Source organism: Octodon degus, unplaced genomic scaffold (assembly GCF_000260255.1).
Source record: "Octodon degus isolate 3935 unplaced genomic scaffold, OctDeg1.0 scaffold00007, whole genome shotgun sequence".
Taxonomy (NCBI): Eukaryota; Metazoa; Chordata; class Mammalia; order Rodentia; family Octodontidae; genus Octodon; species Octodon degus.
The window spans coordinates 17,762,144-17,784,842 of NW_004524583.1; the positions used below are offsets into that span (position 1 = coordinate 17,762,144).

General features: G+C 46.4%; 1 protein-coding gene across 1 annotated transcript in view; it reads left to right on the plus strand.

Annotated features, from left to right (window-relative positions):
* Positions 1 to 4,190: 4,190 nt before the first annotated feature.
* The window catches only part of Sptb (spectrin beta, erythrocytic), a 135,751-nt gene continuing 117,242 nt past the window's right edge, over positions 4,191 to 22,699 (plus strand). The window contains exon 1 of the mRNA XM_023701488.1: positions 4,191 to 4,361. The gene's annotated coding sequence lies outside the window, so the exon portion shown is untranslated. The remainder of the gene's footprint in view (positions 4,362 to 22,699) is intronic.

The window sequence follows — 22,699 nt, forward strand, 5'->3', positions numbered from 1 at the left end:
AATTCTAAACTGTTCATAAAACTACAAGCAATATTTTTAAAATCTTCATTTGGTTCTCAACTCAGTAGGATTTTATGATATGAAAATTTGTATCTTTCTTCAACTTTGAAAAAGTTTACTTTCCTCTTATTGTTTTTACCTTCTACTCTGGTTTCTTTCCTTCTGTAATGTTTACTAAACAGACATCAGAACTTGATCTGAACCTTCCGGCTCTCAGTCATGTTTATGGGCTTCTGGTCTCCTTGTCTTTTGCGTTGCATTTGGTGAAAAATTTTTTGACTTGTGCTACCATTAATCTGTTCTTCAACTTGGTTTGTTCTGCTTATCAGCTAATGAATTTTCACCACCAGAAATTACTATTTATTTATTTATTTATTTATTTTGGTGGTACCAGGAATCAAACTCAGGACCTTGCACTTGCCAGGCAAGCGCTTATTCCACTGAGCTATCTTCCTGGCCCCAGATATTACTTTTTAAATACATAAGCCTTTTCACAGATTGGCATGAATCAGGCGTCCCTCCTAAGTTTGCTAAACACAATTCAATTCATTTGAAATTTATTTTCTGCTCCCTTTATTGACTGGGTTTCGTCTGATGTTACTTCTACTGAGGCTGGCGGTTCTCTTTTGCCGTTTTGCTCCCCTGTCCCTGTGCAGCGTGTGATGATTTTGCAGGTGTGATCATGTCTCCCGTGAGCAAGTGAGCGTGCCGCCCATTCTGCTGATCTCAGCTTGTTTTCAGAGGCTGTAGTCAGTCCAGCCCAGACATACTATTCTGAGAAAGAGAAAGCTCCGCTCATTTCTGGAGGTCAGCAAACACCTGGGCTCTGTCTCTAGGTCCCAGAACCCCAAATACTTTCTTTATCCAACAGGTTAAATACCTGATACTTAATAGATGCAAAGGAAAAGAGTCTCCTAAGCAAGTTATTCTGTTCTAGAGGCCCCTCCATCTCCTCTTCCTGTATACTTTGACAATTGTCTACAGCTCCATAAACTATTCTTCTCCTGAACCTGTTTTTATATCTTCTGATTTCATTTCTTTGTGCATTATATCTCTCTTTTCTTTTTTGAAAAAAAGTATTGGTTAATTTATTTATTTGTTACAGGGTCTCACTATGTAGACATGTAATGATCCTCCCTGTCTCAGCCTCCCCAGGGTGGGATTGCAGGCATGCGCCACCACGCCAGGGTTTGGGGCCAGCCCTGCACGCTCAGGATTCTGGCCTGCACGGAATGTAGTACCAGGGATCTAACTCCTGTCCTTATGCCTGCCACTCAGGCCAGAACTTAGACTGCTCAACTATCTACCTGGCCCTTCCCTCTTTTCTAAAGTTTAGGATTTCCTAGACATTTTTTGGAAATTGTTCCCCTGCCAATTTCTCTGTGCTTTTAGTTTTCTGCTCCCTTTGCAACATATCTTTGTGAAATTTAGGGTAGAGGAGAAGCTAAGTAGTGTGTTCAATGCATCAGCTCCATCCAACCTTTACCTAAGATTTCCTTCATTGTTGTTGCTTCTTATCAAATAATGAGAGCTCACTGTGAAAAAACTTAGAGAACAAAGTACTCTGCTATGCTAGATCCTCTGGAGTCCACACACATTCTCTTGGCCTCACCTGTTATTGACGTCAGCTGGCACGGGGTAGACAGTTCTAGCAGGGCTTCCCCAGTCCCTGGTGGACTCAGAGCACACCTCCCCTGCTGGCCCCAGAACTCTTCTGAAACTGAGATTGCCTGGTGGGGGGCTTAGATGTGAAGGCTGTCCCCAGGTTGGCTTGTTCGCAGGGGGAGCACCTTAACCAAAGAGGCCACAGGCCTATGTTCACCCTGTACGCAGCCAGCTCTGAGAGGTGCTCTACACTTCGGAGGCAGTCCCTGCAGACTGGGCCCTCTTGCCCACACCGATGACCTCCATCCTGGACCCAAAGGTCACTCTTGCCTTCTTCCCTCTGCACTTGCTTCAATTTCTCATCGCTCCTCTGCCAGCTCTGCCTGTGTTCCTCCCTTATTTGACAATCTTATTTTTCTCTAGCTCTATGCTTCCCCTCTCCCTCAGTTCTGATTTATCATTTCACTGTAACTCTATTAGCTGTAAAGCGTTCGGGGTTGCTTTCAGGATAACAGGATCTGTAGCAAATGAGGTTGTATTGAATTATTTAGCTTTCAGCTACAGTGGAGACAAGTAAGGCAGCTGAGCTGGTTTGTAAAATCTTGGGGTAATCTGTCTGCCGCTCTGGAGCTTTTAACATATTAATTTTTTCTTGTGGTTGAAGATTATAAATTTTAAGGCTACAAAGAAAAAAAATGTGTGCAACTATTCAGTTCAGGGCCACAAACTTAAAGCTAAGGAATTATCTGTTTTATGTAGTATGTAATTATGTAGCTGCAGAACCGCAATTCTAGGGAATCATGAATTTATTTAATAAGTTTATTCACACAAGGTTTTTAAAACACATAAATACATAATTTTCCTCTTTTTTCTTTCGAAAATAGGTCAAGGATTTCTGCTTGAGAGACATAACAGTCTCTGCTTTTGAAGTTGCCCTGTTTTTCTTGAGTTTTCCTTGCCAGTATTTGGTTCTAAAAGATTTTGCATGAGCAAGACCTGCTTCAAACTCAATACTCACAAATGGATTTTTTTTTTCCTTTTTTGGTGCTGTGAGTTGAACCCAGGAACTTCATGTTAGGCACCTGCTCTTCCCCAAAGCACCAGACAGTCCCTACAAATGGATTCTTAAACGTTATCAGCAAAGGGCAGAGAGAATCGCTACTAAGTTGATGGACGACTCTGGCTCTTCTTGTACCATCTCTCCTACATTTCTAGGGTCTTTTGGGAAACTGAACTGCAAAAAGGGGCCAGCCAAGAGCAGGGGGGTCTGGAGAGTCCTGTGCCTTCGCAACACCCGTGGAGTTTGCCCCGCGCATTTCTTCTCAGTGTGGAAATGTTCACTATCAAGATGTGCGCCTGCAGCAGGCAGTGAAATGTCTTTGCATGCTTTCAATATATAAACTAAGCCTGAACATCTGGCAGTTAAACACCCTTTTCCTGATGAATCCTGGAAAACAGCATAATTATATTCCCAAGCAAATAACTCAAGAGTAAGGCTGTTGCCTCATTAAGAATACTAAGCAACATCAGTCAAAGTTAATACGCGTCTGCATCTGTGCTCTTTTAATCTGTACTGGTATCTCTATAATAGCAGAGATTACCTGGGAGGATGCCTGGACAGAAATCCTGCCAGGAATGGCAGGTGGAGAAAGAAGATGAGAAAGAAGAAGGTGCTCAGGAAACCTTCCTGAGCAGCGAGTGACCTTGTAAGAAAGTGAGCTGCCCTGCAAGCTGCCCGTATCCTTCTGTGTCTCTCTCCCGAGGTGACTCAGAGGTGCTGTAATGTTCCTCTTGGGCACCATCGGTCCTCCCGTTTCCTCTGGCCTACGTACCCACACCGCCCCTGCTTGCAGTGAGGAAGCCATCGCCCGCTCCCAGAGATCCGGGCGTAGCCCAAGCACAGGTGGGCAGGTGCGACGCTTGCCTGTTGATTACGGTCCCCGCCGTGGGCGAGCGCGGTGGGACTGCAGGCTGCGCGCCGCGGGCACTACGCGGTTGGCCCGGACTGTGCGGGGCGCTCAGGCTGCAAGTGCGCCTCCGAGGCGGCAGGTGGGGGCGGGGGCCTCGGGCCCAGTGCCCACCCCCTGCGCTCGCGGCGTCTGCTCGCGCCACCGGCCGGGAGAGCTGGCTCGAGAGCGCGCTTTCCAACGCCCCGGGCCCGGGAACAAGCTGTCCGGCTCCTGGTCCGGCCGCAGGGGGGCCTACCTCGAGGCGCCGGCGAGCCCACCCTGCGGCGTCAGCCTGTCTTTAAGCACATTCAAAACACGGGACTGGACGCAGTGGGGCCGCGAAATGCTGGAGGGCTGGGCTTTGCCACCAGGCTTGGCGCCCCGGGCGCACGAACTAGGCCCGAGTTGCAGGGAATTCGGGCTGGCGAGGGATGCGGGGACGCGCGTCACGGTGGGGTCCGGGTCCCGGAGGCCCGCGCGGAGGCCGGGCAGGTGCCGCGGCTCCGAGGCTGATTGGCGAGCGCAGGAGTGGGTGGGGAAGGCGGGCGCTGGGCCTGGCGCTGCGGGAGGCTGCGGCCCCGCCTCCCGCCCCCGCCGCGGGACTATCTGGTCCCGGCAGCAGCGATGTCCCCCGGCAGGAATGTCCCTCCTCAGATAATGTTATTTATATCTCTGGGCGGGTCCGCGGCTCGGCAGCACCAGGCGCCCGGCGGCCGCTGTGCCAGGAGCCCCACGCTGCCCTCCTCCCCCTGCGCCGCCGCTGCCGCCCCCGGGCTCCCGGTGGCCGCCGCTCGGGTCCCCGCGCAGGTGAGTCGCGAGAGGGCCCCGCGGCGGGGAGTGGGGCTCCGGGCACGGGGGCGTGCGGCTGGGGCGCGCGGCGCGGGTACATGGCGCGGTGGGCCCGGGGTGCGAGGGACGCGAGAAGCGGGGGCGCTGCTCCTGGTGTTGGGCGTAGAGGCGGGAGGGGTGCGGGGCCCGGAGGTCCGCGAGGCTGCGGCGACAATCACCCCGGGACGCGGGACCCGGCTTGGGCTTCTGGGGCGCGCGGCGAGCTGGGCGCTCGCTTGGACAGCCGGCTCCTAGAGAGGGGCGCCTGGGCGCGGGCTTTCGGCTGCTGCCTCCGGGACATCGCCTGGGCGCCAAGGGTTTCTGCTTTTGCGTGTCCGACCTCCGCTCGTCCCCCGCTGCCCAGCTCCTCAGCCCCGGGGTTGCGCTGATCCCCTTCTGGAACTTGGCTGCGCGCTTCCCGGGCTGCCCAGTGCCCAGTGGGGAGGGGAGGACAGGGCAGCGGAGGGGGCCAGGCCTGGGGCGATGGGCACGGGCAGCCGCTGTGCACACAGAGGAAAGGACCGCGATCCCTTCCTCTGCGCTGTCTCCCAGAGCGTTCCTTTCCTGCTGCAGGGTCCACTGTCCACTCACCCTTCCCACCAATTTCTCCTCCATCACCAATTGGATCCCAAGAAATAGCAGAAAAGGAGAGAACTATCAGGGCTGTAACATAATCTCCCTCTCCCACCAACTCGCCTAGACTTTGGAGGGGCTTGTATACTGTCTCCATGACAATTAGCCTCAGGTAGGGCCTTGGTTTATAGCCTATTAATATCCAAACTACTGTTACAGTGAGTAATTAGAAGTGCTAAGAGTTAGTATCATGCTTAACTTGCAGAAGGAAAATGAAGCACTTTTTTTTTTTTTTTTTTTTTTTTGGTAAGATTATAGATGCATCTGGTTGTGTTGAGGGTATAGTGAATCTTTTGTCTTGGGAACTTCTCTGCAGAAAGGCTGGGTTGTCATCTCCACACAGGAAGCAGCCTACAGAACTCACCCTGGTGGCACTCACATGCCTGCCGCAGTTTCTAAGGAAGGTGATTCCCATAAGTGTATAAAAATTCTAGGCCCATCTGAACTGTCTGCTAAGCTATCTGTAGCTTCACGGATCCATCTGATTTGAGCTCTAGAATTCTCTCCTTGACACCTCTTCTCCCACCGTGACTGAGGACACATGGAAATCTGTTCTAGGGTCAGACTTTTGCTCTTTTGCTAGGAGTTCTGCGTTTCAGGATGCCATGGGAAACTTTTATAGGTGCAAACTGTTTTGTTAAAGTGTACTGAATTCCCAGCACCCTACAGAGATAGGCCTGTGCTTAAATCAGAGGTTTGTGGGTTAGCTATTGAAAGGAATACTAAGCCTAAAACAGAAGAGCCCAATCAGCCTTGAAAACAGCAACTCCAGAGGTGGGTTTTTTTTTTTTGTTTTTGTTTTTGTTTTTGTTTTTGTTTTTTTCTTCTTCAGAGGTGGGTTGTTTATACAGGATTTTATCAAACTCTAGCGGAAAGCACCAGTAAAAGACATAAACCCTTTATAGTAAGTCCCTGACTTACAAGCGAATTTGTTCTGGGAGAACACTCCTATCTTGGCTTTGCTTGTGATCCAACAAAGTGAGTCTTACACAGTACACTTGTGAATCTTAAACAGCACACCTGTGAGAGCTCACAACTCAAAAGTTGGTAAATCGAGGACTTACTGTATTATGAAAATAATAATCTTGATCTTCAGCTGTTGCACTTTATCAGTGGCCCGGTGGCAATGGTTGGGACAGAGGAGGTCCTGTTAATCTTGAGTTCTCGGAAGACACAGTCCGCTTGTGGAATTGAAAGCACCTGAAAACTCCCAGGCATCCGGGCCTGGCCTCGCAGCACAGGCATATCAAGTTTTCCTGAGTGGCTTGCCCAGCAGGGAGCTGGGATACCACCTTTTGCTCCAGTAGTCGATGCCTCTAAGTGCTCTGAAGGTGTCCCATTGCAGCGAACACCTGCTCGATAAGTAGCTTCAGGGGTGAAGGCAGGGCAGAAGGCAGACCCTCATTTGGGATCATATTTGGCAACATAAAATGACTATTTTAGGCCAGCAAGGTGTGGGTGAAAGTTTGGAGTCTGTCATAGCTCCGGTAGCAGATGGTTTGGGGTAAATAGAAATAATAATGGCATCCATCGAGTCTACTTTTTATGTAGCATTGCCTAGCTGGGCACCTGGCTGGCTGTGGGTCCTCAGTTCATCTTTGTGGAATGAAGGAGGAAAGAGATGATAGTTGAAGGCTCATTATTTTCTTTATATTATCCTGCTTGTCACAGTTATTATGCAAGGGAGCTCATACTATCAGCATTTTAAAAGTGAGGAAACGGGTTCGGGGAATTAAATAACTTGTCTCACATCACACAGCAGATGAGAGGTGGGACCAGGGCTCAAGGTCGGCTGTTTGCTTCCACTGTCTTTTGAAGGTTAGGCACGCAGCAGGGGATGTGGGAGTACAAGTTACAAAGATTTGGTTGGAGCTCTGTCTTTTAGCCTCACTGTCTTTGTCCCTGGGCCTTTGGGTAGTTATTCTATTTAAATCAGGGAAGCTTAAAAAATATTGTGTATAAAGATAGTATTAGACATTCATTTGCTCCGAGGTTTTTTAGCCTCATCCATTACTTTCAGGTCATTGTTTCAAGGACAGAATTGTAATTTTGGCAGTGATCAAAGCATAGATTTATTTATGTATTTTTTTTCAAAACAAAATTTCCTTTCAGCCCTGGAAATGGCCAAGAGGGCTTGATGATGCATCGGGACAGCGTGATAGGACAGAGGATGTCTATAAAAAATTCATGAGACAAACACTGTTAAGAGTTGGAAGGGACCTTAGAGGTCACCAAGTCTAGCCTTCCATTTGTACTGTTAAGACTGAACAGCAAGCCCTCACAGTTTACCTGGTGGCTGACGTGCCTTCCGTACTCACTGCCTGAGCCCCTTGTCTTCCTATCTCTTCCTCCATCTCTCAAGGTCAGGATGGTTTATTTCCTGAAGTTCTGCCTAACTGAACCACCAAAAGGCTTTCTTTTCCCTTTGAGGAGATTAGGAAGGTGTACTTTATCATCCAGCACTTTCAGTGAAAGCTTTTTTAAAAAAAAGGGGGGTATTCATGATATGCAGACGAGAAGACATTTGTGAGCATTAGGCTGAACTGTAAGCTTTTCCTTGCTTGGTAGGTGTACAGGTGGATATGCATTTTTACAGAAAGGGCATGTATCTACAGAGATAAGTATGAATTTTAAGACAAATAATTATTAGCTTTTCTAGGGAGAGTAGAGAAGGACTTTTGGGGACTTCTAGGACTGTCTGAAGTCTGTTTTAATCTAAACCTAATCACCAAATCATTTTTAAGAGAATGTTGTTTGAAATTTCAAAATCAAATGCAAAATTTTCCTCTCTATGTAAGACCTGAAAAGGTAGAAAACATGATCGGGAAGAGGTTTGAAGTGGTATCGAATAATTTCTTCATTATCTATAATGTTTATTTATTTATTTTGTAACTTCAGACTGGCAAGTTAACATTTGCCAATTGGCCTGACAGGATCAGGAGGAAAAATAATTGTGCTCAGGAGAAATTTGATTTTATAATGAGACCAGGTAGGAAAGTCCATAGATAACACTGGGCTCTGAAAGAGCGCAAATTTTTACAGACCAAAACTGGAAGACTGAGGATAATTTGAAGAGGCATTTTCTCCTTCAAGTAGTTTGTATTGACTCAGTTGGTTTTTATGGACAGATCTTTGGTTAATCCTTTACTTTATTTTATTTTATTTCTTTTTTGCAGGTGGCTCAGCCCACCCTGGGGGCGGGGCTGGCATGGCATGTGGTGCCAGGGACTGAACCTCGGGCCCTGCTTGCCTAAGCAGGCACTTTAGACTGCTGAGCTATCTCACCGGCTCCTTTATTTTAGAGAAGCAGTTTGAGGAGAAAGAGCACAAGTAGTGATCACTGTAGCAGAATCATTCTGTAGCACTTGCTGGTGTTATCACAGAGAGGACTCTTTCCTCTGGCAACCCTAGGAGGGAATGATCTCCTGGCTTTGGGGAGGGAGATGGCGGCCAGGGGAGAACAGAGGATGTGGGCAGGAGAATTCACTGTCAGCTCTGGTTCCTCTCACTGAATAGCCAGTGTCCTTTGGTAAGTATTTAGAAAATATCGTAGCATGTTTCTCATCATCACTGTGCTCTTTTCTTAATTCATGGACAAGCCATCTTCTTTCTTGCATTTCCAGCCAACCTTAGCCGAACATCAAACTATTGAGGGACCGCCGGCTTTGCAGTTCACAGAGTCCTGGACAGAAAATGCTTCCTCAGTGCATTGTTTGGTTGGCTCAGGGCATCCCCTGAGCACCTCTCATTTTGCTTTTTCGTTCTTCTGGTCACAGGGAAAGTGTCTTCTTCCTGCATCAGCGAGGCCTTTTCAGGCTTTGCAGTGAAGTCTAATTCCCACTTTATCTGTGCAGACCTGGCTGAGGATATAATTAAAGGGCAATTAAAATTCAAGCATATAGTATATCATGTTAGCAACGGGGGCAAATTGGGCATTCTTTTTTTTATTTAAATGCTATAAATTAGCAGGTGAAAAGGCACAGGGCTGGGAAAAAGACTATGTAGAACTGGGCTCAGATCACCTAGGATATTTATGAAAAGAATAACAGGGCACCTTGACAGTCAGAGAACAATACTTGCTTTGAATTGTAGTCTATTCAGGAGTTTCTACCATTATGAAAAGAGCAGAAACTTGGGTAATCCTGGAAATGAATAAGTGGAAAATGATTTCTACTTGTGGCAGACTCAAATATGGGCGTGTCTCATCTCAGAACTCTTAGTACATCCAATCAAACAAGGTACATCTAACCAGGCCTAGGTTAGGAGGAGTGGGAGGCAGTCTGGAGCTTCGTTCTGCCCCTGCGCTCAGGTCTTGCCTGTTTCCAGAGGACCCCAAGGAGTGGTGAACGTTTCACCTTCCGGCACACATTTCCTCAGGAGTGCAAAAGTAAGAAAGGATCTTTTAGGACGCTGGCTCTGAGCCACAAGTTTTAGAGAATTAGAGCTGGAAAGGAAGGCCTGAGAAAGTAATTGGGATATATTGAAAATGAGCAAATGTCAAGTGTCCACGACATGCTTTACCCTGCTAGGCACTAAGGACAGGAGAAGAGTCTGATTTTGTTGAGGAGTCCCAGAAGGCTTTTGAAAGTGTCTAGGATTTCCCTCATGAAAGGAGGAAGGATGGGTGTGGGAGAGAGCGAGGGCTCTAGGTTCCCAACAGGCAGACCCAGACAGGCAGCTAGGTATGATTCTCCTGGGGAAAGGGGAGTGGTTCCATGTGGTTGGAATGAGAAGATGAAGATCGGTTTGTGAAGAACTTCAGAAGTTAGGTAATGCAGGTTTTTAGGGTGAGGTGCGAAGACGAGGTGGGGAGACCTGATTGAGGTTCCTGTCTAGAGAAGACTCCTCAGTGGAGGCACAGAGAATGTGAAGTAGAGTCCAGGATAAGGTAGACTTGTCATAGTACAAGGAGATGTCACACACACAGCGTATGTGATCTCACTTTTCAGGTCTCTTTGTCACCTCATTTTACTGTACAGTGACTTCGTGAAGGGCAGGACTCAGTATTCCTGCATTACCGTTGCAAACCAGGATTAGATTTGTACCCTGATTTGCCCACGTTCCCTCTGGTAGTTCATGACAGACCCTGACTTTCATCCAGTTTCTTACTTCCATAGCTGGTGCTTTTTCCAGGTATTCTCTTCTGTGGGGTAATTGAATATTCTGGGTCTTCTGGTTGAGACAGAGGTTGCTTTCTTTCCTTAGCAGGACTTTTTATCTAAGTTCATTGGTGGGGCAGGGAAGGAGAGAGGAGAGAGGAGAGAGGAGAGAGGAGAGAGGAGAGAGGTGAGAGGCGAGAGAGACAGAGAGAGAAACATTGCAGTATTTACTCCTTAACATTGGGGCTGGAGGGATGGCTCAGTGGAGTAAGTGCTTCCCTGACAAGCACAAGGGCCTGAGTTCAATTCCCGGTTCCGCAAAATAAAAAAAAAAAAAAATTGCTGACAGGGAACGTAGCTGCAAACCCTCGAAAACAGCCCTGTAGAGCACATATTGAGGATGTCACAAAGCTCAAGGTAATGGAGTCTCAGCGGCATGCCGCAGATAAATGATGGGTTCATTGCCTGTCAGTGGATGGTTTGACTTTTCTGACACTTTGTCCCAAGTTTACTGAGAATCATTATTTTGAGCTTTAAAATCTTTTTGTCCAGTGAACTCAGTTGCCCTGGTTTGCACTTAATTCAGTCTTCAACAGCTAGGTATTTATTGAGCTCTCATTTATTTGCCAGACATACCCAGGGGATATAACAGTGAATATGGCCAAAAATAAATAAATAAATAAATAAATAAAGTCGGACATCTGGAGCTCATATTTTAGTCAGGAGAGGCAGGTACTAAACAAGAAGAAACAAATGGATATACGTCATAATTTTGGTGTTATAAAGAATAAACCTTCACGAAGGGAACATCGGAGAGACGGGAAGGTCAGGAAAAGACTCTCTGAGGAGGTCTCATGTGGGCAAAGAGAGGAGGCTCTGGGATGTCTAGGGAAAGAGATTGAGGTTTGGATTGTATTCCTAGAGAGAGAGGAAGCCGCTGGAAGTTGTGGGCAGCGGAAGAACTCACTTAGGTCTGTGTTTAAGGATGAGCTGTCTGGCAGCCCTAGGCAGGGAGCCCAGTGAAAGCTGTCCTAGTGATCCTGGCTGAGAGTTGACGGACAGACAGGGTGATGGTGGCAGGGGTGACCCGGAGTCGGATTCTGCGTATATTTTGAAGGTAGGGTTGTAGAGTATCAGAGGAAAAGAATAAGTTGAGGATGACTCATCCGCTTTTGACCTGAACAACTGGAAGAATTAAAAAGGCCATTTATTGAACTGGTGATATATTTTAGCAAATATCCTGTGGCCTCTTATTTTTGATTTCTGTTTTTATTGTGGAGTTGCTTTGGAATCATTGCAGACAGACTTTTTATTTAAATATACCAGAAAGGAAGCATTTGATTTTGGATGATTCATGACATCTGTTTGTTTTGAAGTGAAACCTTCGATGTGCTGTATACTTTGTACTTTTTTTTTTTAGCTTATACTCAAAACATCTCCAGTATGTGGTAGGGATTAAGATAGTACAGAAATAAAGTTGAAATATATTTCCCTTTCAGATTGGCAGTGTCTTGAATTTGCACTTGTTAAAGTGCAAACACTTTTTTATGCATTCTGGCTTTCATATTAAAGAAAAATTCTTAAATTTATGAAATGAATACATGGGATGATTAAGATATATATCCACATTCTGTAAGAATATGCAATGAGAGTGGGGCTGGTGAGATGGCTCAGTGGTCTAAAGCACCTACTTAGAACAAGCTTAGCAAAGCACAGGGACCGCGGTTCAATCCCCCAGCACCACATGTCAGCCAGCCCCGCCCCCTGGTGGGCTGAGCTGGCCACACACACACACACACACACATAAATAAATAAATAAAAAATTTTTTAAAAAGAATATACAATGAGAAACACTGTATATTCTTCCACTTCCTGTTTTACTCCTATTAGACTACCATGTCAACAGTTTCCTGTACATTAAGAAAATGCTTACACGTACCTAAGCATTGGCCTGACATATTTTAAAATCATTGCTTTAACCTAACAAGAGAAGATACTTGTTTTTATTTTGGTGAGGGTTTTTTTGAGAGAGAATCTCACTAAATAGTCCAGGCTAGCTGTGAGGTCACACTGATCCTCCTGCCTCAGACTTCTGAGTGCTGGGATTATTCGTATGTGTCACCACACCTGTATACTTTTTAGTAATGTTTGAAATGTTTACATTAGCAGTCATTCCCTTGATGAGATAGTGCTGGTTTTCAGGTGTTATATTAACTAAAGATTGGCAAATGATGGCTGCCCACAAAGCCACTTACTTAGGGAGTTGCAAAGGTGTCTGTTCCCAGGGATGGTAACTGGACGCTTTTTCTTCGGATAAAGTCCAACTCTGTCAGGCTTAGACTTGTGCTGTTATCCCTCCTCACGTTGCATCTGTTGTCAGCAGCAAAGGGTTTCTATTTGCCTCTACTTAGTGAAGAATAGCAATCAAATGGGCTTGACAACTGTGCTACTAAGAAATTGCAGAAAGCCTGTGTAATATAAAATTTAGTCTTAACCATTTTTAAATGGACAGCTTGGTGGCATAATTATATTATCTTTGCTTTGTACCCGTCACTGTCATCCATCTACAGAACTTTTGTCATCTGAACAAAACTCATACACTCTGTCCTATAAATACTCCTAGACCCTCTCCTCACCATCTATGAATGGACGCAGGGCTGCTCTCGCCCCTCACCTGTTGTAGATAGAGCAGCTCTGAACACAGGGGTGTGAGTGTTTTTCCAGTTCTTTGGGGCATCCATCCAGGAGTAGAGTTACTAGGTCATCATATAGTCTACTGCTAACTTGGAGGAACCTGTCCATTCCCTGATGTTTAAGATCTCCAAAGCAAAGGGTAACCCTGCATTAGCACCTTCACCTTTGGAACTGCGCTGAACTTGACGAGCATTGACTGAGAAAGCTGTCTTTGGGGATGGTTTGTGGTCAGAGGGATTGAATGTGTCCACAGATTGGTTTGCCTATTTTTAGACTGTAGACTTTTAGAGGACAGGCAGATGTTTATTTTGCTTTGTCGAGCATATAGCCCAAACTTGGGTGGGGAAGGTGTAAATATTACATGATGATGTATTTCAGCCAAAAAGGCTCCTTGAACCAGATGACTAGTGTCTGGCTTGCTTCCAGCTCCTTCTCTCTTGCTGCTTGCCCTTGGACAAAGAACTTCTTTTTGCTTTTCTTTCTTTCTTTCTTTCTTTCTTTCTTTCTTTTTTCAGTACCGGGACTTGAACTCAGGACCCTGCACTTGCCAGGCAAGCACTTATTCTACTGAGCTATCTCCCTGGCACAGAATTTCTTCTTTCTCTATTTTTTTTTTCAGGCCTGGCCCAGAATTTCTTCTTTCTCTAATTTTTTTTTTTTCAGGTTTCTTTCTTTTCTGGTGTATGATGGTGCCTTAATATTTATTAGTATCCTCCAAAATTTCCTTGCCCATTTTCCTGTATATTTTGAGAGTTAGTCCATCTCCAGGGCCTTGTCAGGAAGCCCCTTCTCTCGGCAGATCCTTGGTACCATCGTTTCTCCTCCTTATTTTTAAGGCAGTCCATTTCTCAGGCCTTTGCTACAGAATGGGTTGTTTGTTTTGCAGTTGTCAGCTTGCCTTCTACAACATTTGACTAAGCTTCTTGTGATAGAAAACTAGATCTTTAAATTTAAAAAAGTATGTCCTCAGTTCTACAGCCTCACTCTTTGTACAGAGAGACTTGTCTTGAAATATTTATTGATTCAACAAAAAAGGAATGTTTGAAATTATGTGTAACTGAGTTAATATACATTTTAACTTGGAAAGTGAAGCACCATTTGATTGAGTTTCAAATAACAGTAAGTCCACACTCTTGAGAACTTATGTACTAGACTGGAAGCTTTCATGTATATTTATTTAATGTACTATTAATTTGACAGATGAAAAAAATCAGCCTTAGAGAACTTAATCTACCCAACTATGCAGCTAGTAGGTTAAAGCTAGGTTTGAAACACCCTGTGTTTAATCTAGAATGCTTGCTCAACGTTGCAGCACTTTTAATTCTAGTTTCCTTTTTATTAAATCCTGAATTTTTAATACTTCCAAATTAGAGGGCTGATTCACTGGCTACCTTTATCTGTTGTTATATATTTGCAGTCATTTCACCTAATGGCTTGAATCTCCTTATTAGCTCTTAATAAATAATTAATGTTCTGAACCCTGACAGAGTTCTACTTCTGACTAGTTCTTTGCTACCTGAGGATGGAAATGCTAGTTAGTGCCGTCAGCCTGCCCGCTGTCACAAGGCGGCTGTATTTTACACCGCTTTGGGAGAGGGTCTGAGTTGTTGTAGGGGGCCATGATCTCCAGGCTTCCTGACTTCCCAACATCTGACCACGCTCACTGTGAAACTAGGCCCAACCTTGGGTTCTGCGACCCAGTTATTCCCTCTTCCTCCCTCCCTCCACCTCTTCCTCTTCTTTTTTTTCTTCTTCCTTCTCCTCCTCTTTCTTCTCCCATCCCTTTCCTCCTATCACCTTTTGGGCCAGCGTATCTAAATCCCATCCCTGGGCCACCTCCCTGCTCAGTCCCAGATCTGCCTTGCAGCTTTCTCCTGGCTGTGGCCATGAGGTGTAGCAAAGTGTGTCGCGCTCACCGCCGCTGGGCTTGCTCCTTTGGCCCTGACCCTGCTCTTCTGCCTTTTTCCATAGCCAGGTCTGTGTCGTCACCATCCCTGAGGAAAACCTCTGCAAGCTTTTTCATGCTTCTTTTAAATGTTCACATCCACTTGTCTGCCAACCCCGGTTCAATTTTCCCCTTTAAAAAAATTCAAATTTGAAACTGTATTTCTGATTTGATTTGAAACTGTCTCATTGCTATCTGTTTATCAATAAAACTTTGAAAAAAAATAAAAAAAAATGAAAAAAAATTCAAATTCGTTCACTCTTTGCAATTTGTGCCATCACTATTCTTATATTCCACTGGAATATTGGCCTTTAGATATTTAGTCTCTGTTTTTCTAACCTACCTCACACCCTGACCTCAGAATTATTTTTAAAAACAAAAGTCTTCAGTCAGCCCAGGCCTCACATACTTGCATTTATGGAGAAATAAAATTCATAGAACTTAATAAAAAAAAAAAAAAAGGTATCTGACCTAGTCATTCTACAGCTTTAAAACTTTTAGTGGTTCCCCAGTGCCCCCAAAGAAAGATTAAGGGTGCAGACAGGTGTCCCCACAGGTGTCCCTCCCACCCCTGCTGCTCCAGCTGCCCTTCCCAGCTTCATTCCCTCTCTGTGTGTCCCCGCCTTGGATCTGATGTGCATTTTCACTTCTGTGGCTTTGCTTATACTATTATCTTTGTCTAAAATGTCTTTCTCAGCCATGAACTCTCCTGTGCATATTCTGTAAGACCTCATTCAGATGTCGTCCCTCTGTGCAGTTATTTGTTTGTTTGTTTGGTTTTGGTCTTTTTGAGACAAAGCTTCACTGTATAACTCAGGCTGGCCTTGAGCTCACTTTGTGGCCCAGGCTGGTCTCGAACTCATAACAATTCTCCTGCTGCAGCCTACTGAGGGCTGTGATTATAGGCATGCACCACCATGCCTGGCCTGTGCAGCTTTCTTGAAGCCCCCTCCCCACTTTCTGGCGTGGGAAGACATGCCTTCTCTCTTCTTTTCCCAGTGGTTGGTCCTACGCAGGTCCAAATCACTGGCAAATGCTGAGTTCCTAGAAGGGCAGTATCTTCCTGTGGGGACCCTGTTGCCTACCAGCTCAGCACCTGGCTCACGTGTGCTGCTCTGGAAATGCTGGTTCCATGGGTGGTAGTGGAGGTTTCAAGAACACACAGCTCTGTGCATGCTGTAGAGATGGATGGCGGGCAGAGAAGGGCTGATGAAAAGCATGTCTTATTGATAGGCAGGCAGCGGTGCAGAGGAAGGCATCAGACCTGAACAGCAGCAGCTCCTGCCTCTGTGTCCTCCCAGGTGCTTTCCATTTAGTGGAAGGAAAAGTGGCGACTGTCTTAACTTACATGCGAGGATATGTCTATTGCTGGGCAAATTCAGTGGCTCATCTAGCACCAGTCCCTCCCACCTCATTTTTCAGTGACTGCTTGAGGCTGACCCCAGAATACAGCTATGAAAGGCTCTTTGATGAGGGAGTCAGGCCTTGAGTGCAAGATTTATTTTATAATGGTAAGGAGCTTAAGAAAAACATTTCAGAAAAAAGATCGTGTATGGAGAATTTGATTTTCTGAGTGTGGTTTAACCTGTTGGGCTGTTTGTCCTTAAGGCATGTCAGAGTGGAAATTATCTTGTACAGTGTCACAGTACTTACTGGTTTTGTTTGTGTGTGCCCTGATTTTGGCCTCACCCAGACAAAAGTGAATTTCACCAGGGGCTGGACTCACCAGCATTCCGCTTGCTCAGGCCTTTGAGTGTGTTTTGTTTCTCGCAACAAAACTCCCTGTCATGGACAATACTCCCACTGCAAGCAACCAGCGTCCCCTCCTGCGGGCTCTGTGCAGTGATGGATCGGAGCTGGGATTTAACTGCCAGTGGGTCCCTTAAGCTAGGAGGCCTTTCTAAATATGTGCAGAGTCTGCGATGAGCTGATGGATGAAAAGTTCTCAAAGGCCTTGGGAAGATGGCTGTGAGATAAGGCAGGACAGGGGACGCGGTTTGGCTTTGTGAAGGGGACATGAGGCCAAGAGGTCTCAAGAGGGCCGAGAGGCAAAGGCAGGGACTCAGCCAAAACAACCGACTAGGATCTCAGTGAATTCTGAGGGGCATAATGAGGCCAATGATAAGTGGACAGCAGTCAGCAACTTGATCCAAAGGAGACAGTGAATGTGGGACAAATTAGTAGCAGCTTTGGGAAGCTCTAGGATGCCTTGGACACCATGGTATCATCCCAACTCAAGACTACTGGGCGCCACAGCGGAGGTCGACTGTAGGCTGCCTATTGGCTGGTGGCTTAGCTGCGTGCTTTCTGAGCAAATGGTCCTTTCCGTGCTCAGTGATGGTTGACTTTATAGTGTTTAGGCCTCATTTGGTCTCTGTCTTTCTCCTGTAGTCTCCAGGTTACTGCTTGTGGAGGCAGGAAATCAGTCCCTGCTTTCCTTTGCAAGGTGGGTGTGTGCTTTCTGTGTGTGCTTTCTGCACCATCTGGATGCCAGAACGGGCAGCTGAAGTCTGAAGCAGAGGGTCCATCACGGTGTGAAGTTCCCAGGAGAGTGGAGTCATTCGCAGGTGTGGAGAGCGAGGTGCTGTGGTGGAATGAAAGCCCAGGGCTCTGGAGAGGAAGTCAGGACCCAGGTCATTTGCATTGCAAAGCTGTGTGGTCACTGTGCCCAGGAGACTGGAAAAGTACTCTGGCTGTCCAGTCCAGCTGAGCTCATCTCACTGGGGCTCCTGCGTGAGCTCAGGGGCAGCGTAGTAGAGATGGTAACACAGTCTCAAGCTCTCAGTGCAGCTGTTCCACCGGAAGCTTCTCACAGCGGCGGCTCTCACTGTTTGTGACCCAGAAACTGCTCCAAGAAGACTGCAGTGAAGCGCTCATCTTCAAGGTGAAGCTCTCAGTGCAGGTGGGGGAGGGATGCAGAGTGGATCCCAAGAGTTCAATACTTCCGGACCAACCGTGCTGGGAGCTTGCTTTGTTTATGCCGTGAAGTCACTTTACATCTCACCCCGCTTCCGCCAGCCAAGAGCGCCTTCTGCTTGCTTTTTGTGAGACTTGCGCCTCCTCTGCAGAGGAGAGACAGAACAAATTGGGAGTGAAACACTCCTGGCAGTCATAATTCTTTGCAAATAGCGGAGTGTAGTGAGCACTGCCTTTGGCTGGCAAGCGATCGTTGCAGTCTGCACTTGGGTTCTCGGTCTGCAAAGCAGTGGGGTTCTTTCTCATTGCCTTGCAGAGGGGGTCACAGTGAAATCGTGTGTGCATTTTTCTCATTTCAAACCTGATGTGGAAAGCCTCAGAGCTCCTCCAAAAGAGATGTTCCACAGATAAAATGTACTCGAAGCACCCTGCAGACATCGTCTAATCATCTCAAATGCTCCCTGGAGAGCATCTGGTTCTGCTCCTTTATTTAACAATAGAGAGATTTGCCAAAATATTTACCAGCATTTCACCACAGAGGGGAGAGGATTTGCCTGAAGCTGCCCAGAGTTGGTTGCATGAGTCTAAGTCCTTCACTCCCCACCTGTGGCCTAGACCTCCCTTCCTCTCTGGCTCTCCTGCTCCTTCTCCTTCATCATTCTCTGTAACTTTAATTTAAAAAAAAAAAGCTTAAAAATTATAACATGAGCTTATAGCCATGATTTAAAAAAAGTCCAACTATGAGAAGAATATAAATGGCACTGCTAGACTCTCTGCTGGTGGTCACTGCTATTAACAATTTCTTGTATAGCCCTCTGGAGGTTTTCTAGATATAGACATATAGATAAAGATAGGTTAGGTGAGTTTTTGTAGAGGTAAATATCTGTGTATCTCCCCCACACACATGTACTTACGTGTGCTGTGGTCTGCATTTCTGACCATTCTGCACCTCGCCTTTTGCCTGCAATGAAGTACCTCGTACAGCTGTCTGCATCAGGACACAGAGACTGACCTCTTTCACTCTTAACAGCTGCGCGTAGTGTCTTCTGCTCTTTCTGTTTCTTCACAGTGACTTTCAGAATGAATAACAGCACGAGGGAATCAGAGTCCTGACTTCATGGTGCTGAAGTCAGACTCTATTTTATGAGGATCCAGGAAGGACGCTTCTGACAAGGTCATGCGGCCTGAAGGGTTGGGGAGGTCGGAGACTGCTGCTGTTTGCTGTTACTATGTCTGAGTCTCTGGCCCTGTGCTTGGGGTTAGGGCCTTCCATGCTCCAGACTTCTTTCATTCTCACACCAGTCCTTTGGGTGAGACATAATTCCCATTTCACTGATGAGGAAGCTGCAGCTAGTAAAGCCAAATTTGTTGGAGCTCACACAGTCAATTGTGTGCTAGACTCCGGGTTTGAAAAAGCAAAGCATTTAAAATCTAGTTCCGTGGCTTACAAATTTGATTGGTTTAGACCCAGCTAGGTATTCGCAAAGCAGTGACCCCGGGAACCAAAGAATGGTGAAGCAGAGACAGAAAGGATGCAGGGAGGTGAGGACAAGAAAGAGCTGCTTACCTGCATGGTGGTGGACCTCTCTAATCTCAGCACCCGGGAGGCTGAGACAGGAGGATGGCAGGGAGTTCAAGGCCAGCCTGGGCTTCACAGTGAGTTTTAGGCCAGCATGTGCTAAATAGCAAGATCCTATTTTTAAAAACAAAAAAAGTACTGCTCTTCAGGATGTGGTATTTCCTAGCACGTGTTGGTCTGTATGGGAAGCACAGAAGTAATTAACTGAAGTATGTTCTGTGTCCTCGAGAAGCTTGTGGTTTCACAGAGACGCGCACAGGCAAGACTTGACTATAGCATAAGGTAGAACTGGCAGGTGCTGTCGCAGAGCTGCAGAATGCCCCGGGGTCTCCAGGAAGCCAGGACTGGCTTGGGGCATGGGACCCAGGGTGGCAGCCTTCCCAGGGCGCAGCTGTCGGAACCGGCCCGTGTTTTCCACCAGCTGAGCAGAGGAGGGGCTCTCAGCAGTCACATGAGCAGCTGGTGCGCGTGGCGGGGCTGGGGTGGCTTGTTTTTTTTATTTTTATTTATTTTTTTAAAATTTTTTTGGGGGGTGGCTTTGGCAGGGGATGAGCAGGAGGATGTAGCGGTGGAGGAGCGCACAGGTAGATTATAGCCATCCTCGAAGACCATTAAAAAAGCTGGTGGGTTATATGCAAGGTCCCAGGGGAACCATCAAAACTTTTTGAACGGTGCAGTGATATGCAATTAGCTTATAGTAGGGTGCCCTGCCTGTGGTTTCACAGAGATGCACAAAAGGTCTACAGGTGGCTGCAGACAGACTGCTGTACAGACTACTGCAGAGAAGGACGCAGCATGGGGCGTAAGAGGTCTCAGGCAGGATGGGGGATGGAGCAGATCAACAGAGGAGCTTCAGTGAAGTCATTCCTGGACTTCCAGTGGGAGGCAGGACTGACCAACCATCATATGAAGGACCAAATGTATTACAATTTATAAGTACCTCAGGTTAAATATATTTTTCTGTCAAAAAAAATATTTGAAAGAATTTTGGAATCCTTCTTTAAAAGTATGTTTTTTAGTGCTAGGGGTTGAAACCAGGACCTCACACATGTTCAGCAAACTTTTTACCTCTGAGCTATAACCCCACCCCCTGGGATTGTTCTTATTTTTGATTTTACAGTCTTCATTTTCAACATTGAAGGTGGCCATTTTTTTTTTTTTTTTCAAATCTTAGAAGCAGCTGCAAGTACTGCAGACACCTGTAGACCTGCAGTGCCCCTGGCACCAACTGAAGGAAAGGTAGAGCACTCTTTATTGTGACTGGTTTTCTAGCTTAGGCCTGGGGGAGACTGGCGTTCCTCACCTCCAGAGATTTAAGTGTGAAAAGAGGAGGAGCTTTAGTGAGAGAACTCAGAGCTGACTATGTTAAGCTGGAAGTGTTTGCAGTGTGTCCCTGAGCTGCAGCCCTGTGTCTGGAGCCTCAGTCCGTCCAGAGAGGGGACAGGCACCCAGGAGAGAGCAGGACAGCAGAGGCCGTCACTGCAGGGAATGCCTACAGTGAGCAAGGCATGAGGCGAGCAAAGGGAGCCTGGAGATGTGATCACAATGTGACATTGTGCTGAGAGGAGGAACCCAGAAAATGCAAAGCCATGGAAATCCAGCTTCAACAAAAGGATGGTTCACCATGTCTCTGGCAGGTCAAAGGTCACCCCAGAAGGTGGTCAGAGAAGGCCATCTTTAGCGTGGAAAAAAGGCTCTGGTGACCCTCAAGGAGACGGTGTTAGTGAAAGACCAGAACACAATTGCCAGGAATCCCAGAGAGAAGCCGTGGTGAATTTGGAGTCTCACTGGGAACAAGGTGAAAAAATAAATGGCTGTGATGGGTCAAGGGGACTTTTGTGTGGTAGAGATACAAGAAGGAATGCTGGAAGGCTTTGGGAGGCCGGAAAGCGTGAGGGGGAGGGCAGCCAGTCAGCACTACCTTGTCTATGGTCTGCAACAGATAGAAACAGTATGACTTTGACAATAGTTGCTGAACTCCTACCATGGGGAAGGTAGTACAGGGACACCACAGACCAGGTATTGTGGTTGGTGGCACAGCGACATTCCACACTTTCAGGAGACTCTGAGTTAACTGTATGCTCTTGAGAGCAGGGGTTTTGGGTCTTTGTGGCTAGATTAGGTACTTGTCAACAGACCAATGGACTCATTGTACTAGTCCTGCAACATCCTGGACCAGACCCCATGCCTTTTCTCTTTTATTGAGTGTTCTGCTGTGAGACATAGCGAGGACTCATGAAAAGCAATATGAGTAACACGTGTGAGTTCCAAAGCGCAGCTGAAGCAGTCTTTGGTTGTGTTTTCCACCTACACAAGTGCTTCTCCCCTCCCAGGCTCTGTTTCTCCTGAAAATATAGACAAGTAAGTTTTTACCAGATTCCTCCAGCGTCCTCAGAGCTGAATTCTGGGGCACCTGGGTGTTTTGTGGAAGCAGGAATGAATATATGATGATCCTTTAAGGGGAACAAAGGGGCTTATTGAGCAAGTTGGTGAAAGATGAGTCCCCCCCCGTTGATGGTGATAAGACAGGATCCTGTTTCTTGAAAGTTCTCTGGGTGTGAATGCACTTTCTTCACTTGGTTCATGTCACTGGGGGATTTCCTCCAGCCACAGGAAGGCTCTTGGCTAAGAAGTCCCGCTCCTACCATCTCAAACTCTAATCTGGAGGAGGACTGATGCCCAAGGGTCAATCCCCCCTTAACATGATTCCTTTAGCCGGTAGGAGTTTAAGGCATTTTATTCAGTGGAAGTATCTGATTTTTTTTTTTTTTTAAGTTTTAGGCAATGTACTTTTTCTCTTTGAAATGAGATGGGAGAAGAGTTTGTTATACTCTTTGCAGAAACATTCAGATTCATTTTCTTCTTTCTGATTACAAATATAATACAAAGTTGAAATTGTGTCAAATACTGCAGAAATATAAACCACATCAAATGACCGTTCCCCAATGTTCACCTTCCCTGTCTGTAGATAGGAGCTATAATTGAATGGCTATTCCTGTATCCATGAACAGATTTGATTGATTGTAGTAATGGAGATTGAGCCTAAGATGCACCACCCCTGGGCTGCCTCCTCAGCCTTTTTAAGTATTTATTTTGTGATAGGGCCTAAGTCGCCCACACCGGCCTTGAATTTATATCCACCCGTCTCAGCCTACTGAGTGACTGGTACGACAGTACATATGCAGTAGGATGTCCAACTAGTCCTTTAATTTGAAAAGCCCACATATACTAACGAAATATAATCACTATTCTTACAGAAAAATGTTTTAAATTTACATACTTTTAACAGATATAAAAGGCCAGCAAGACAGCTCAGCGGACTAAGCGCCTGCTTAGGCAAGCGCAGGGACCAGGGTTCAATCCCCAGTATCCCATGCCATGCCGGCCCCGCCCCCAGGTGCACTGGGCTGGCCACCCAGTCCAGGCGTGATGGTGCACGCCTGTAATCCCA